Here is a 13,440-nt window from a genome sequence, read left to right on the forward strand (position 1 = left end):
TGACGGCGTTGTAGATAAATGAATATATTCGAATGCCTTGCTTGATATTTGATATCCGTTCGAATTATTCAAAAATGACAGCCCTAGCGGACAGTAATCATTTTTGTGTGTACCGATTGAAAGATTTAGTGGATTTAGTTATTATAAGCTATTTATTTGTTTAAATAATCATCTCAGAAAAAATAATAATTCTTCTGTCAGGCGCAGTTAAAGTAAAAAACTGCCTGGGGCAATATACGCTGTGTCATTACTCCAACATTATCTTCATTATCTTATAACTTACGAAATAAAAAGTTAACCCCTCAGAAAAATTAACTTTCCTCTCTTGTCAACATGAGCGCGGCGTGTAAGACTTTTAAAAATGCCGAGTTAAACCTAAATGCTGCGTGAGCTCAACCAATCAGCATGTTCAGCGCCCAAGTCCCGCCCTCGAAAGTTCCTGAACTTTGAAAAAGTACTACCCCGCGAGCAGGGCCGTTTGGAGGGGGAAATATTTACCCGGAACTTCATTTATACCCTGGTTCCTGCGGTCTAAACACACGAAGTACCACCCAAAGTTCCTAGTTCCTGGGTAAAGTTCCTGTGGTGGAAACGGGGCTTAGGACACAAACACAACATGGCATGGGGGCTCTGGCTACAGAATGCTCCCAAATGGCAGCTCTGCTACCCTTCCTTAACTCTCTGGGGTTCTTCAGGTCAAAAATGACCCGAAGCGCTTACATTTTTTTAAAAAAATTGTAGCTTCATCGGAATGGTCCGAAACTTGGTGACTTTATTGGTACTTGGTATATGAACACCCCAAAAAATTGGGGACAGGATTTGAAAAATCTAAGTGGTCGTAAAAAAAAAAAAAAAATTGTCACACTCAGGACCTTCGGGTCAAAAATGACCCCCATAGGAAATGAATAGGAAATTGGCAAAAATATGAAAATACAGAGGTTTTTTGTGCATAAAATTTACAAATCAGCCAGGATGCAGAAAAAAAGTACTCAACAGTGAAGGGGTGAATCTCTAAAACATCGAGAGTCCAAAACAGACAAAAAAACTCACACACACACTTATATACACAAAAACACATGCACACACAAATGAACGCGTGTCATTCCAAAAGCTAAATTTGTGAGATAAAAGCAATTATTCATCAATGTAAGAAATAAAGTGCACAGCAATGAAAGCATGAGACTGTAAGCCATCAAGGTTTCAAAATAAACACACACACACACACACACACACACACACACACACACACACACACACACACACACACACACACACACACACACACACACACACACACACACACACACACACACACACACACACACACACACACACACACACACACACACACACACACAGGGAAATATGAGACTGGTAAAACTGTAACAGAGAAATGTGAAAATGTGAAATAAAATCAATGACTCAAATAAGAAGAGACATTGGAATCAAAATGAAAAAAGTCACACACTATGTCTCTCCCTTGAACACACACACACACACACACACACACACACACACACACACACACACACACACACACACACACACACACACACACACACACACACACACACACACACACACACACAGAAAGAGAGTGTAAGATCAAAGGATAGAATTCTTCCTTAGTAACCTCCAGGCCTATTGCAGCACCTGTTTATGAAAACAAAAACTAACCAAAAAACAAAACAAAAAACTTGACAAAAATAGTCTTTGAGAATCTGTTATTAAAATCAACAACCTAAAAAATTGGGCAAATATGTGCAAAAATCACTAGAATTCACAAGCCTTTCTACAGAGAGCTGTAAATCCACTAGTGGTAAAAATGTGCTATTGCATGATACAAATGCTCAATGTGACATACTCAGAACAAAGGATTGTAAATATTTGCAACACAACACCTGGTTTCAGGGGAGATGTTTTAGATATCTTTCAGAGAGACCCAGAATTCTCAAACGTTTCCATCTTTCTCATCCTACTAATATAGTGAAATTAAGACAAATCTACACTGTAAAAAAATGTGTTGGTTTTTGTTGGTTTAACTTGAAAAAGTAAGTAACCTGGTTGCCTTAAAATTTTGAGTTTATTGAAATTAAAAATTTGAGTTGATACAATGAAGGAAATTTGTTTAATAAATAGAAACTCAAAATATTATTGTATCTGAACCACATAAAAAATGATAAATCATGAAAACAGCACTATTTGGCATGGTTCACTGCATCATCAGAAATAAAACACACACAATTACCCAATATGCTTACAAAATTATTTAATAATATTTTAATAAAGGTTGTCGAGTCTCAAAAATGTTTCATTCTATTAACTCAATTTTTTCATTTCAATGAACTCAAAATTTTAAGGCAACCAGGTAACTTTTTTTCTAAATAATTTTTTACAGTCTACCAGTCGCATTGAGACCTTTAAAAAGACACCAAACATGAAAGGAATAAAACAATAGATTCATAAAATACCTCATCTGTAGTATATGCATTATGTGACTTAAATCAGGGAAAGGGGGATGAGAGAAGGGCAGGGCAGTCACACTCTTTCTGTGAGATCTTCTCTCCAGATTAGTGAGTTTTATTGCTTTATGTTGGATCTCAGCTTTTATCTTAGCAGTAAAACCCATTCTTACAGTATAAAGAGTACAGACATAATAATGACGAAAATGCTAGAATTTCCTGCGGAAATCCACCATTACCACCAGTTAATTATATCACATTATTAGAAGCTTACCATTGTGAATGAAATCATAAGGGGATAGCTTTGAACACTGGCTGGTAATGTACTAGGCTCAAAATTTGAATTTGGATATTTTTTAACCAAAAAAAGTTAAGGACAGCAGCTTCAATCTCTCTAAACCCCTCCTTTCCGGGAACATACTCTGCTCTGATTGGTCAGATGTCTCAGGCTGTTGTGATTGGTCTATGGCTTGGAAACCGACGTGCAGTGTGAAAGGGGCTTAAGATAGGAACAGTAATGGTGATGTCTTTTTTCCATGCAAATTTGTTACTAACTTAACAAGAAGGTAAAAATGAAATTACCGACGACTTGTTTTTCAGACAATTAAGAATCGATTATTTCTTTTGGGAGACAATAACTCCACTTATCATGCCCTTTGATCTTTAAATCATAATATTAAATCCTCAGTGTTTGTTGAAATCCCTTAACCTCAGATTGAGCCAAAGAAATAGTGATGCAAAGCATATGTAAAGAAATCACATTAAGCTTTAAGCTTCTAGTTACCTCACGATGAATATCTGGGAATAGACTCCAGACATAGTTAATTCATCTTTTATGGCATCATGAGAATATCTGATTATTTTCACATGTTTTAACGGATATTACCATATTTGTGCAGATCTCAGATGAGTTATGGTGAGCCATTCATTGAGGGAAGCCAGTCCTGAATCAGCAGAACTGGGGAACTCACACAGTTTAACCCAGACCAGAGGGATGGAGGGAATCTGCTACATTAGCAATGACCTGGTCGGGGGGGAAAAACATGCATGATGTGGAAATATGTTGTATAATGTTCATTATCTTCAAATCATGCCAATACCATTGCACACAGTGCCTGAATAAAATATCCGTCTCCATCATGAATAAAAGATGCACAAAGATTGAAGTAATCAGATTCCATGCACCGTTGTGTCTTTTGTGTGGCGACTTGTCAGAGTCTTCTGTGTGAGGTGAATCCTCAGCGCATAGTTTAACACTCGTTTTATCACGATAATGAGGGCATTTTACATCCAACGCTCACATTATCTGCAATCATTAAGCTAATATAGGCTCTATTGTAGAATGTATTTTGGCCTAGGGTATGAGATATTCTGGAGATGTGACAATATAATATGTCACAGGATCTTTTCTTTGCATATTCACAAAAAAAAAAAAAAAATTCTTTGTCATTCTTTTCAGAGCAAATACAGAGTCAATGTAAATTATGCTTATTGTGCCTTATGACCACGATTACACAAATAATGTTGTGCTACTGTATTATAGTCCATGTAAATCAGCCTAAACATAATTTTATTTAAAAAAAAGAAAGAAAGGGTCTGTCCCTGATGAAAGATGTCCAATGTTGGTGATTTCTGGTTGTGCCTCCCAAACGGTGAGACCAAAGAAACCGAACAAAGAAAGCCTACAATAATTTTCTGTCAGTGCCATAAATTTAACACGATCATCTCACAGTGTCTACATCTGAAAACTTGGGCAGTGACAAAGTTTATCAGGCAATTACTTTTCAGGCAGCATTTGCGCACCAAGGTACCTCACAAAACATACTTCTACATAACTTCTTCAGCAAAATGGTTTAATGATCTACCTTTGGTGAAAACTGAAATATTTAATTACTACAATATGTAATGAATAAAACGAATCAGACACATAATTACTTAACAATGTGCTTCAAATGCTTCATGTGCTTTAAACCCCAGAAGGGCAGGAAAGTTCGCAGTTACCAGGTCAGGTCTACCAACTGCTCCATCACTGAACATATGGACCCTGCACTGTAAAACATTATTTAGAAAAAAAGTTACCTGGTTGCCTTAAAATTTTGAGTTCATTGAAATTAAAAGTTTGAGTTAATACAATGAACATTTTTTGAGATTCGACAACCTTTATTAAAATATTATTAAAAGATGTTGTAAGCATATTGGGTAATTGTGTGTGTTTTATTTCTGATGACCGACGCAGTGAAACATGCCAAAAACTGCTATTTTTATGATTTATGAATGTTTATGTGGTTCAGATACAATAATATTTTGAGTTTTTTTATTTATTAAACAGATCTCTTCATTGTATCAACTCAATTTTTTTTTATTTCAATAAACGCTAAATTTTAAGGCAACCAGGTTACTTACTTTTTTAAGTTAAACCAACAAAAAATGTTTACAGTGTGGGACATTGTGTGTAAATACTGTCTCATGTAATGATTGTGTATAGTATTTTTGTTTCATACATATTTCATGATAGACCCAACGGTCAATGTAACCTCACCTTCACCATGTTTGGTCTCTATAAATTTGTACTTTGAAGATTGAAATGATTGAGTATATAACGTCTCGATAGCTACGCAACATATATCATTACGAAAATCTTCAATAGCTTCTTCATCTGCAACTAATCTAGCTGCACATGCAAAGGGACATAACGAGTCATAAAATCTCCAACAGGGGAATCTTCCCACTTGGAAGATTTGGTCTTTCTCATTGGTCAAGTCAACTCTGAGGGGTGTGACCTTTCCCAGACCTTTAAAATAGAGATTGACAGACCCGCCCCTCTCTCTTCCTCTCTTGACTGAAAACTAAAATGTCACTTATGCTGTACCTGGCTATCAGGCCTACACACGCATCAAGCCATGTGCAACTTCCTCGAACACAACAAAGTCGAAATAACAATGCAAGTTCATCATATCTTCTTCAGTCAATGAAAAAGAAATTGATTGCAACTTCAACACCATGGGACCGAACTATCAAGACTTTCTCTTGTGACTGTACAAGGACGCTCTTCAACCGATCATGCAAATGCAAGTAACGTACGATATACAAAATGGCTGTGTAGCTGTAAACCCCTTTGTTCAGACAAAGAAGCTTGTGGTTATACCAGGTGTTTCACTCCTCTGTTCCGATCCTGTTTTTCATTCGGTCACTTTCCATCTTACCCATGTATGTTTGATTTGTATGTATGTGTTTCTTTTAGTGTTCTGTTTAGTTCTGTTTGTGATTTATAAATAAAACATGTGCACAATACATATCTAGTTCTGACTCCCTGCCTGCAAAAAAAAAAACGATCCAAAACGATTTAGTGACTTGAAATCGATTCAATAATTTTTTAGCCAAAAATTTAAATAAGTGTGACTGAAATAAATACGTGCAGGGGAAGTTTCCTAGATTCCTGTTGTTTCTTTTAAGGGAACCAGGTATAAATTAATTATAAATATAAACAAGCAAGTAAACAATTAATGGCAAATGTGTTCACATTTTATTTGAATAAAGTGCAGCCAACCGTTTAGGTTGAATTAACAAGAAGTTAACCTTTTCTACTCTCATTTTCAATAAAAGTACAGTAAGTGCAACCAACATACTACTACTACTTCTGCTTTTTTTCCACCATAAAATATTACAATATTAATATCAAAAAATAAAGTGAAACTAACATCTCTTCAGGTTTAATTAACAATAGGTTTACCTGCTACTTTTGCTGTTGTTTTTTCAACATAAAAATAATACAAAATATAATATTAATAGCAAAAATAAAGTTTAACCAATATCTCTTGATGAGCAGTGGCTGAACCTGCTACTACTACACACAGCGAGCGACTTATTTAGAACATCTCCGTCTTTACTAAAGCCAAAGTGTTTCCACACACTGATCATTTCTCGCCTCGTTGGCTTCTGTTCTGTCATCCGCTGTCATGACATATCCTGTCAGTGCTATGTTTTGTTTTCTTTGCGCTGCTGCTGCCGCGTGCATTGCTGACGTCACATACAGGCAGACTGAGTAGCGTTTAATGCCTCTATCATTAAAAGTGCTAAGAAAAAACATCCCAGCCGGATCTCACGAAAAATGCATATAAATAGTACAAGTGTGCAATGCCGTGGAATGCAAACACCAAAACTAATTTCGGCGTGCATATGATATGCTGTTTTTTGTGTGCAAATGATACGTGCTTTATGGCGTATTATACATACGAACCCCCCACCCCACTACCCTAAACCTACCCAAGAGAGCGTGTCATATTTACGCCATAAAGTGCGTATCATATGCACGCGAAAAACAGCGCATCATATGCCCGCAAAAATGAGTTTTGGCGTATACATTCCACGACATTGCACATTATCGATAGAATCGATTGATTACCTTTTAAAATGATATTAAATCGATATATGTCGTCCGGAAGGCAAACTTGCCGAGCACAGATCGATGTAGTTGGATCATAGGAATATAAATCGATACATCGATCGAGTGTTCACAGGATGAATTGATTGATTGTAATGTTAATGTATTTACATCAAGTTAATCTCTTTAACTGATTCAAATATTAATAATTAATCATAAGGGAAAATCATAAGTAATAATTCCTAACTAGAAATTACATCAAAAGTGGAAAAAGCATACATTTACCACGACTTTCAGTCGCCATCTTTCTTATTTAGCTCAAGTGTCACAGAATGGAACGCATAGGATAGTGGGATATCAAAGGCAGTGAAGGATACATCTATGCTGCCTTCAAAAATCAATCAGTTTAATGTATCTCAGGAGACAGGAAGTTAATCTAACTGTGGATTCGAATTTGGATAATGCCTTCCTACATTGGAATCAGTTTTCGGGTGCAGTAGTGTGTTTGCTGCTATATGACCTATGCCTACCGACTAGCCAATAAAAATGCAACATGATATGTCGCTTTTATCAACACGACATGGCGCTAAAACCTAAAAGTACTTACCTCAGGTAGTGTTTGCAAAATTGGCCTCTTTTCCCTGGCCATCCCCACTTTTGCTTCGTCCTCTTTTTTCCAGCGCACATAAAAACCACAATTTCCAAAGTGCGATTCATCTTGCTCTTGTTTACTACTACATGCTGATGATGTTTTATTCTTCTGTACTAACTTGTGTCGTAGCCAACAATTCAATAGTTCAGTCTATTCAACAATCATCGTACAGTCTACATATATGTCGTATCCAGTTTATTAGATCAATGCCGTACAGCGTGTTTAATGATTTTATAGGATTTCTGAGATGGCAAAGTCTCTATAGGGTTACAATACATGAAATTCTGAAATAAATAAAAAAGGGCATTACATTAGTCAGCGGCAACACATCACTCTCCATATGTGTTTCTTTGTTTGTTGTTTTTCTCAAGATTTTTTTCTTCATTTATATGACCTGATAGATTTCGGGTTCCTTGCTGCTGTTGCCTCTGGCTTGCTTAGTTGGGGACACTTAATATTCAACAGTATTATTGATCTGACTGTACTGATGCTGTTGTATGAGAACTGAACTCAGCTGAGCTCGTCGATGACATTATTTTTTTGCAGAACTGCTTTATAGATGAAATCAAATAATTTAGGATCTTCCAATGGAAATGAATCAAAACTGATCTGACTTCAGCTGAACAGCATAATTTCCCTGTTATCACTGTGAAGCTGCTTTGAAACAATATCTATTGTACAAAGCACTATAAAAATAAAGGTGACTTGATCTGACTTTCAGAGCAAGGACTGACTAAAAGAAAAACATTGTTTCGATTTAAAACAACACAACAATAGCAGGTTGAATTACTTCATCTACACTAAATGAATCAATAAAACATTTTACCACAGATTTGTCACTGCATTAATATAGCCCAGAAAAGGGTCAGATCATAAATATCCAATTGTATCCAGTGACAAGATGCTAATAGAATAATGATTCTATAAGATCATTCAGATATATATGGAGATTAATAAACAATCACATCACAGACCGCATGCCGTGACTGAAGCAACTACTATTTTATCTATAATTTCAAAGACTATACATTTCTAAAAAGATGAGAAACGTGTGATGCACTGTGTTAAACGGGGACACTCTAAAAAAGCCTTTGAAGAGATGTGAACAGTTTGTGAGAATAGGAAAGTAATCACTAAGAAGCACATCTAGACCTCTTCTGCCATCCAATAATTCCCCTGGTTGCCATACCAACATCTGGACTTTTTAGAATTTATTGTACAAGATTTCAAAGTAGGGCTGTTCATTTATAACAATTATATATAAAATCATCCAAAAAACCTTTCAATGTGTATATAGATTGAAAAACTCAGTTATAAAATTGATTTCTCTGAACAATAGGACAGACTTGTCTTCAATTATATGAAATAAAAACAAACAATATATGGTCTTTATATATAACAATATAAACATTTAACCTATCTTCTATCACATTCATCATGGTCTTTAAAGGGGACCTATTATGCCTCTTATTTTAAAGATGTAATATTCTCAGGTGTTACAGCTCAAAATGCCACACATATAATTTATTATAAAATGTTGTAAATGCCCATTTTTGAGTGGAAGTAAACACATGCGGTTTTCTGGCATGTATCTTTAAATGCAAATGAGCTGCTGCACCCCACCCCACTTTCCAGAGGAGGGCGGAGCCTATGCCTTGGGTACTCTGCCAAAAGCTAACAAAACATCTGTTTGGTTTTCATCTTTATCACGGTCATATCAGTTTAAAATTCTGATGGTTTTCTGAGCACACACATCCAAAGTTCTCTTTCACATCTTATTGCACTTACTTTGTCAAATACACACAAGGTTGTGTCAAAAGCACAACAAGTTCAAATAAACAAAGTTGGTCATGTCAGTGAAGAAAAGTAAAGAAATCGCATGTTTATAAAGTGAAAGCAGTGTAATATACAGATATGCTGTTAATATGAATCAAACAACAAAAGAACAACAGAAAATCCCTCAATGCTCTTGATTGAATCATTTTAGTAGCTTTAATAAGAAAACAAATCTTACATGAATGCTGCTGTTAAATGCTCTGATGAGGAGATAAACATGGCATACCGTTCACTAATATAGTGCTAAGTCTGTCAGCAGTCATGCACGCCCCAGCAGCATTCAAGTAAGAAATGTCTTCTTTTTGCTGGTTATAATAATAATAATAATAATAATAATAATAATAATAATAATAATAATAATAATAATAATAATGTGTTCGATTTATATAGCGCTTTTCTAGGCACTCAAAGCGCTTTACATAGAAGGGGGGAATCTCCTCAACCACCACCAGTGTGCAGCATCCACCTGGATGATGTGACGGCAGCCATATTGTGCCAGAACGCTCACCACACACCAGCTGATTGGTGGAGAGGAGACCGAGTGATGAAGCCAATCAGGAGAGGGGGATTATTAGGAGGCCATGATGGGCCAGTGGGCAAATTTGGCCAGGATGCCAGGCTTACACCCCTACTCTTTTTCCAAAAGACATCCTGGGATTTTTAACGACCACAGAGAGTCAGGACCTCGGTTTAACGTCTCATCCGAAGGACGGTGCTCATTGACAGTATAGTGTCCCCATCACTATACTGGGGTGTTAGGACCCACACAGACCACAGGGTGAGCGCCCCCTGCTGGCCTCACTAACACCTCTACCAGCAGCACCTGGTTTTCCCAGTTAGTCTCCCATCCAGGTACTGACTAGGCTCAGCCCTGCTTAGCTTCAGTGGGAAACCAGTCTTGGGCTACAGGGTGATATGGCTGCTGGTCTATTCAATCAAGAGCAGTGAGTGATTTGTACTTTCACTTTAATACTGTGAAATGTGATGTCATTTTGCATAGAAACTGCAAACAGCTTATTCTGAGACACTGCTTTGGGGGATTAAAAAAAAGGAATGGGTGGATTTTTGCCAATATAGGGTGGTGTATACACACACACTCTTAGAAGAAAAGGTTTGCTACATATTTGGTACCCTTAAACCTTTTTAAGTGCCTAAAGGGTTCTTTCTTGTCATTATAGAACCCTTTCTTCTAAGAATGCACACTGCCGACACAAGTGAATTTTGCATTATAGGTCCCCTTTAAGGTCCAATAAAGGAGGAATAACTTTATTGTATTTGGCTCTTAAAATCTGGAATAGGCTTCCTGATAATGTCCGGGCTTAGACACACATTTCCAGTTTAAATCTTGATCTCCTGAGCCATGGATTCCCTTTGCACCCCAGTTATATCAGATCAAATGCGCTATCTATTGCTTGAAATTTTATGAACAGCGGCCATACTTGCTTTTCTTTTCTGTTTTCTAACTAGAGATCACACCAGCTCCAATTTGGACTCTGCCTCTTATGAAGATTCTAGATGCCCTAACATCTGTGAAAAGATGACACCAACCCCTGCAAGGACTTCAGATGACACCAACTCTGAATTGACATACACATCTTCTGAATGTTCTATATATTATAAGCATTATGATCGCTGTATCACTATGAACTTGCAATAATTGCTTTAATGATCTTAAATAAATGTAAAATGAATTGAATGTAAAATCTGTTGTCAGTTGAAAATTAAAAACTAAACCTTAAAAAAAAAAAAAAAAAACTTTATTCCTATTTGAATGAAACTGAATTTCGAAGGAGTGTTGGGAAACTGTCAAACTCAGAAATCTAAATGAAGAATTGTGGAGATGAGGGAATATTCACGTGAACCCAATTATTGGATGCATTGAAGCCGTGACTTGTATTAGATTCTCCAATATGCATTATCCCTTTGCACAGAGGAGAATACTTATTTTACAAATAACCTTCACTTTCTCTGACAGTTTATCACTGAAACAGATCCCTACAAAAGATGTGTCTTTTATAATATCATCAAAGAGGACATATTTAAATATTGTAGAGCAATTTCTGACCTGCAATTTTAAGCAATTAAAATGCTTTTGTCAGGAAAATGAATGTTATTAGATCTTTGAAGAATTACAATAGTTATGTTCATAAATAGGACCGCAAGCTTGTTTATCTTTAGGTCATCAGGTACATTAAATTTAAACTCTCTATACAATAATAACTCAATTCTGACAATATAACACTCAAAAGATGTCCACAGTATAAATCTGCAATCCAAGGAGGTTTGAAAATCTGGAGAAATAAATACATAAACATAACATTGAATTAAAATTTAATTACAAATAAATAAATAAATAAATGAATGAATGAATGAATGAATGAATGAATGAATGAATGAATGAATGAATGAATAAATAAATAAATAAATAAATAAATAAATAAATAAACAAACAAACAAACAAACAAACAAACAAACAAACAAACGAGCAAGCAAGCACTAAACCCCAAATTTTTCATTTTAATGTATATGTTGCTTGGGGGAAAAGTAATTTTTAAAAAGAACGATACATAGATAAAGTGATAGATAGAATCATATAATGATACATAGAACGATGGATAGAGGAGTGGATGGATGGAACAAAAGAACGATACATAGAATGATAGAAGAATGATGGATGGATGGAAAAATGGACAATTGAACAATAGATAGAATGATAGAAGAATGATGGATGGATGGAACAATAGAATGATACATAGATAGAATGATATATAAAATGATGATGGATGCAACAATAGAATGATAGATAGAAAACAATGGATGGATGGAACAATAGAACGATACATAGAACGACGAATAGAATGGATACAACAATAGAACAATACAGACAGAACTATGGAATGATGGAGATAACAATAGAATGATACATAAAACATAAAATGGGTGGATGGAAGGATGGGTGGATGGATGGATGGATGGATGGATGGATGGGTGGATGGATGGATGGATGGAAGGATGGATGGATGGATGGATGGATGGATGGATGGGTGAATGGATGGATGGATGGATGGATGGGTGAATGGGTGAATGGATGGATGGATGGATGGATGGGTGGGTGAATGGATGGGTGGGTGAATGGATGGATGGATGGATGGATGGATGGATGGGTGAATGGATGGATGGATGGATGGATGGATGGATGGATGGGTGGGTGGGTGGGTGAATGGGTGAATGGATGGATGGATGGATGGATGGATGGGTGGGTGAATGGATGGGTGGGTGAATGGATGGATGGATGGGTGGATGGGTGGGTGAATGGGTGAATGGATGGATGGATGGATGGATGGATGGATGGGTGGGTGAATGGATGGGTGGGTGGATGGATGGATGGATGGATGGGTGGGTGGGTGAATGGATGGATGGATGGATGGATGGATGGATGGATGGATGGATGGGTGGGTGAATGGATGGGTGGGTGAATGGATGGGTGAATGGATGGATGGATGGATGGATAGCAGCAGTAAAGTGGCACTTTTTAAAAAGGGAACTTTCTATAGCAGTTCTTTTATTTTTAATGAAGGATTTCCCTGTGGCTGTCATTTACACATGACATCAATTAGTGTTACAGAGAGCTTTCTGTGATGCACAGAATTCCCAGAAGTCTTTTATAATATTGACTGGCCGATTAGATCATGCAGAAAACAGGTGTAATATTGGCAGCGAAAACAACGAGATGGCCTTTCACCAGACAGCATAAATGGATTAACAATTTTCAAACTAAGCACCTCACAGTCGACGTTTTGGAAGATCAAAAAGCCAATGCCAGAAACACTCACTGTTAGATTTACAGCTCACAAACATGTTATAAATAATTACATGTTGCATAAACTGAGTCCCGGGGAGTGCTGAAAAACATCTATATGTTCAATTCACCCTGTGGTGCTAATGCAATCTCGACTCAAAATAAAGATAGCAATTTTGCCTCAAACTGACTGCAATAAAAAAAGTGTTCTAGATGAAGCTATAGATGAAGTAAATTTTTAAACAACAACAAAAAAAAAATAAGTCTAGTCACACACCAAATAATATGTGATTATGATCAATAAAAAGGA

The sequence above is a fragment of the Pseudorasbora parva genome, chromosome 3, assembly GCF_024679245.1.
Source record: "Pseudorasbora parva isolate DD20220531a chromosome 3, ASM2467924v1, whole genome shotgun sequence".
NCBI classification, from domain to species: domain Eukaryota; kingdom Metazoa; phylum Chordata; class Actinopteri; order Cypriniformes; family Gobionidae; genus Pseudorasbora; species Pseudorasbora parva.